Source organism: Pristiophorus japonicus, unplaced genomic scaffold, assembly GCF_044704955.1.
Source record: "Pristiophorus japonicus isolate sPriJap1 unplaced genomic scaffold, sPriJap1.hap1 HAP1_SCAFFOLD_262, whole genome shotgun sequence".
NCBI classification, from domain to species: domain Eukaryota; kingdom Metazoa; phylum Chordata; class Chondrichthyes; family Pristiophoridae; genus Pristiophorus; species Pristiophorus japonicus.
Genome location: NW_027252362.1, coordinates 295,239 through 301,191, shown reverse-complemented (window position 1 = coordinate 301,191; position 5,953 = coordinate 295,239). Strand labels below are relative to the sequence as shown.

Genomic DNA, 5,953 nt, shown 5'->3' with positions numbered 1-5,953 from the left:
TAATCCTTTTGTTCAGGTTTAATCACAGGAATATCTGCAGTCAGGAGCTGAAAAGTAATTAAAACCAACGACTGGCTTTGGGACAATCAGTATACTTTGTCACAGACAATGCACCGGAAGGCTGGAAGGTAGATCACACCGGTTGCGGGAGCGCTGGTTGGCGGTGACATGAAAGTGTCTGCAGTGTGTGGGATCAGACTGCTTCCACGCATCCACAATGAATGTCCCACCCTTTGTTTGGGAAAAGGACAACTGAGAGTGGACAAGTTCCATCCCGGTAGGAGCAATCTGAAGCTTGAACTGACTGACACCCTGGTTTGGGATGTCTTACAATTTACATTTAAGTTAGTCTCTGTGGCGCAATGGGTTAGCACGTTCAGCTATTAACTGAAAAGTTGGTGTCTTGAGCCCACCCAGGGACGATGCCTTTAACTGTTTTTTTCCCGAGGATTCGGTGCCGCACAATTCCAGGTTGTCATTGTGCGTTTTGGCTGCACGAATATATTCCGCAAACATTGCCAGCTGTGCTGTTATGCAGTGAGTTCCCACTCCCATACTTTTATGAACATTTCGTTCATGGAAAACGATAAAAAATTTTTACATGGATCATGGTCCTCCATCCAGTCCACGAGAAATAAATTACGTTATTGTGTTTAAAGGAACTGGTGGAAATTGTCTGACCTATCGTTCTGGCTTTGCTCAGATTCTGAGAGTCAACAGTTTGCGAAGAATTATCTCATGGCCAATGCCAAGCACGAAAATGTCTCTCAGCATTTGTTCTAGGAATCCCTCAAATTCGCAATGTCCTGCGAGGCACCTTAATTCGGCGACATAGCGCTCCACTTCCTGGCCCTCCGACCGTTGGCACGTGTAGAACCGATACCTCGCCATCAGATCGCTTTCTTTAGGATTTAGATGCTCGCAGACCAGCGTACACATTCTTCATAGGATTTAGTTGTTGGTGTTACCAGAGCTAGAAGATTCTTCATGAGGCCATAGGTTGCTGCCCCACAGACGGTAAGGAGGATCGCCCTTCATTTGGCAGCGTTCTCGTCCCCTTCCAGCTCGTTGGCCACGAAGTATTGGTCGAGTATCTCCACAAAGGCTTCTCAATCATCCACTTCTGAGAACTTCTCCAGGATACCAACTGTTCCTTGCATTTTTGCGTGGTTGTTCATTGTCTCGTCGCCAATTGATACGCTCATAATAAAGGATGAAACTTAGTATTGTGAATTATGAGTAAGTGTGACCTTAGCTCCTTTAATAAGACTCCATAGTACAGGTACCTCATGGGTGGCCTGCTTACATACTGTGCTCCCAAGGGATACTGGGATCCCTTGGGACTCCAACATGTAGGCCCTCTGGTGGTGGTGTGTACAGGTTGTCAAGGGTTAAATACATAACACAAGATGTGTACAGAAATCAACCATCAAAAGCCCTGTCATTAGCCACAGGGGTTTCCTGCAATTTTCTGATCGCAAAGCGCTTTCAGTCCTTGTCCTTAAAATTGCAGACGCAGAAATTGAGGAGTTTAATGACTTTAAAAGGAGGACATTGTTGTTTGGTGCCGTTCTTGTCAGAGAAATGTTTGTAAAAGGAACTTTTTGCAGAGAGAGGGATTGAGCATTTCAGCTTGTTCCTGAACACTTCTCTCTGGGCACTGAGCTCAGCAGCAATTTCTGTCGTATGGAGGTTATCACATTTCCCTCACACGTGAAAAGTTCCCGGTTAAAGCCTGCGCAGAAACATCATTTCTCAAACAAAAACTTGTCTGCAATAAAATTAAATAAAAGCTGTTTTGGATACATTGTTGCATGAGCAATGCACATTTAAAACCAGTCTCCTCAAATGCAGATTGTGTAAAATCAGATCGGGGACAAAACTTCATCAAGGATTAAAGTTTCATGAATTATTAAAGTTCACTTATTGAAGTTTTGACTGTCCCTGTCAGCATTTCTTTCATTCTGTGAAACAACACTATCGGTTTACACCAGCAGATCTAAGCTGCATTTGAAACCCGCAAACAACTCATTAATTATTCGCTTTTCCCCAGTTCCAGAGCTCAGAGGGTTATTGTCCATCCCTGGGATGCAAGCTACCTCAGACCCGGGCCAAAGCTCCCCGTGCACCGAGCACAGGCTCAGGAAAACCCCGGGGGAGAGGTTATCCCGGTCACTGGGCCTTCCAGCAGCCCTGAACAAGCGCCCGGTCTGAAACTTTCCAGAGTAATAACTTGTAACTGGAGCATCTAACAGTAAGGACGGCCGAGCGGTCTGAGGTGCTGCTTTCATTATTTGATTAAATTATCAACTCTCCCTCAGTTCGCATTTTTATCATTGTGCAAAAGAAGATCATGGGTTCATTAATGATATTTACCCGCGAAAGCAACAGAAAAGTTTAATGAAAAGTAAACGCCCAACGTGGGGCTCGAACCCACGACCCTGAGATTAAGAGTCTCATGCTCTACCGACTGAGCTAGCCGGGCTTCTCAACATTTAATCTGTCAATCCCCTTCAGAATATTGTCTGTTTCAATGAGATCACCTCTCATTCTTCGAAACTCCTGCAAGTATCGGCATATTCTGCACAATCTCTCACCACTGGACAGGCCTCTCATCCCAGGAATCAATCTGGTGAACCTCCATTGTACCACCTCCAAGGCAAATATATCCTTCCTCAGATAAGGAGACCAAAACTGTGCGCAGTACTCCAGGTGTGGTCTCACCAGGGCCCTGCACAATTGGAGCAAGACTTCCTTACTCTTGCACTATGGGCGGAATATTAGGTACTATTGGCCGAATATCCTGTTTTTCCGCTGATTCTACGGTTGTATAAAAAGTTATAAAAATTCAACAGTCACTCAGCAAACATATTTGTATTTCCTTCAGTGTGCAACACATGTGGGTGGATTAATGATGATTGAAACAATTATTCAGTATCTCACAGACTTGAAATATATTTGTCAGCTTGCTTTGTAAAAATGCTTTCTCTGACCGGGAATCAAACCCAGACCACGGCAGTGAGAGCACCAAATCCTAACCACTAGACTAATAGGGAACACTGCTTGAAGCCTCTGCGATAGCTTTAAATATAGTCAGCTTACAATCACAGCTGAGAATTGTGCGGTGACACGGCGTGTAACTGGATTTGCTGGGAGCAGCGTGGAGGCCCCAACCTGCGTGAGAACACCAGCGGCAGGTCGGGGCCATAAAAGGAGCGGTGAGTGGCGGCCTGGGAGCAGCGTGGTGGTGCACCACGGCAAGGTACAGCGCGAGCTGGTGCAGGAGGGCGATGGCAGCGAAGAGTGATGTCATCAAAGTCCAGGTTGGTGATTGGAGCGTGGGCAGGTACAGCAGGAGCAGCGAGAGACTGGGGAGGAATGTGATCGAGGCCCAGGGGCGGCATGAGTTCGGGGCCAGGGGCCCAGGGTGTCGAAATCTCGACCTCCGAAAAGAATGACTCCGACACTTACAGCTCCGGTAGAAGTTTCCTATTTAATTTACTTGCTCGCAAGGGGTAGGTCACACTCAGTCAAGGGCTAAGTGAACACCTCCGAAATGGTTCAGTTTAACAAGATATTTATACAGTAAAACCAAAGTTCTGGCCTCTCCCTGTGTATTGCTCTGTCTCACAGTCAGTGAATACAGATAAAGAGTTAATTACTATATCCTGGTCCTGACATGGTGTCCAGATATTTCCTTTTGTCAGGGTTATCAGAAAGCCAAACGGCCATTACTCCATGAGTCATAGGTAATGGGCTATCACCTGTCTTGTATTGTGTCAGGATTGTTTCAATTTCCTGGTCAGTTTATCTGTTTGCATCAAATGGATGAGGTCTCGGAGAGAGATAATGGCTAGAAGATAAGGGTGGGGTGACATGGAACTCCTGTAGTGTAGACAATAGGAGAGCACAATGGGGGGTTACTTGTCTCAGCATGACTTGTCTCCTAGCTGTCTGATGTCCATCAGCCATCTAACAGCAGGTTTAGCTGTTTATGCAAGCTGACTGCTAAAATGCAGAAAGTTCTGCAAGGGCCAGGACTCCATTTTAATCAAAAGGCACACAAATACCGTATGGTATCAGCTTAGATAAAAATACTTTTCACATTCCCCCATTTTGTCCTTCACAAGGACAACTCAATCCATTCTGATCTTGTACAGTCTCTCCATTTCCATTTCCACACAAGAACCTTCAGCAGTTGTTGCTACCATAACTCTAGCCGTGGTCTCGGTAGGTAACATCGTTTCTCCCACCCTGGCACAGCAACACTTAACGACGACAAATAATAGATACAGGGCGAAGACTATCAGCAGGAATATGATCAAACCCTTTACCACAGATTTCCCCAGGGCTCCCAACCATCCTGATGTTTTCAGCTAGACTGCCGATATCTTCTGATTTATCTGGGATATACGTACAGCATTCTTCACTTATTAATGCGCATGTTCCTCCCTCCTTGGCTAGGAGATAATCTAAGGCCATACGATTTTGGAGAGCCACTGTTCGAATAGCTACCATTTCATCATTTATCCCTTCAAAGGATTGGGAAGTTGCATTGGCTTCTGATTCTACTAAGTTAGCCAGTTCCCGTAACTGCCATTCGGTCGATGCTATTCCATAGGGTGGCACCATTACCTTGAATATTCCGTTTAGCCACGTCAAATCCCGTTTAAATCTATGACTTCCATAGGCCTCCCTTAGAGTCCTTACTGATCTGATAAGGGGTACCACATATCCTAAGTAACAGGACCCTGTCCAGTTGGCTGGTAACCATGGGTAGGCTTTATGGCCACAAATAAAGTAGGTGCAATTGTAGGACGTCAGCTCCTGGTCCTTTCGCACTGTCCCTACTCGAGTGGTCTCACCTTCCCACCCTTTACCTGGGGCTTTGTTATGGACCGTTGTCCAGCCAACGGTTGCTATCGTTCTCTCAGTGGGATTAGTTATGGCTTGCCATTTAATCATTTGGGAACACTTGCTGCGTCCCATTTCTGGTCCTTTAGTTTCATTACTCACTCGGCATATTATACCTTCAGGATTTCCTATTCTGGGAGTAATGCTTAGGAAGGGAGGCTGATGGTTATTATCATAATTGGGCTGGTACCATCCCTGGAAGGCTGTAAGTTTATACTCTGCCGACCTCCATTCTGTTTGCTCCTTCGTTTCTGGCCCCTAAGTTAGTTTTGTCCTGTTTTGCACTGTCAACCATTCTACCATTTCTGATTCGTTAAAGGGGACAGATCACAGGGGAATACCCCCCGCTGGAGTGGACAGGTACATGGGAACATATCCAACAACTCGACAAGTTTCTTTCTTGAGCATACCTATGACTCAGTGCCATAAATACGTTTACGTGCAATTCCCTTCGGTGGCGGGTCTGTACCCCTGGTGTAATCAATAATGTGAAGTAAAACCCTGTCAAGCCCAGCACCATCAGTCCCCATAGTCCATACAGTTCCTTATTCAGTCTTCCTTTTTCTGTTCCTCTGATTCCTTCGTCCCTTCCTCCTGGTCGGGTGCCCGTTTGCAATGGGATGCGTGGATCCATGTTGGTCTTTCCTTTACCTTGATTGCAGTATTGGTCGCCAGCAAGACCTGGTATGGTCCTTCGAATCTTGGCTGTAGACTGCTTTTCCTTTTAAAAATCTTGATGTAAACGAATTCCCCTGGCTCCAGGTTATGAGACTTCCCTTCCGCTGGCTTGACTTGGGCTTCCATTACCTGTGAATGAAAGCTGGAAATACATTTGGTTAGTGCAATACAATAATTCAAAATATTTTCCTCCATTTTGTGGATGTCCATCTGTTTTGCAGTAAATGGTGCTGTAAAAGGTAGTCGTTGGGGACGTCCCATAACTATCTCATGCGATGAAAGGCCTGTTGTTCTGCTGGTTGCAGATCGCATTACCATCAAAGCTAAGGGCAGCAGTTCTGTCCATTTCAGTCCAGTGTCA

The 5,953-nt window shown here is 45.7% G+C and overlaps 1 non-coding gene across 1 annotated transcript; it reads right to left on the bottom strand.

Annotated features, from left to right (window-relative positions):
- Positions 1 to 2,412: 2,412 nt before the first annotated feature.
- trnak-cuu (transfer RNA lysine (anticodon CUU)) lies at positions 2,413 to 2,485 on the bottom strand. Its single transcript has one exon. It is a non-coding gene; the product is annotated as a tRNA-Lys (tRNA).
- Positions 2,486 to 5,953: the final 3,468 nt, after the last annotated feature.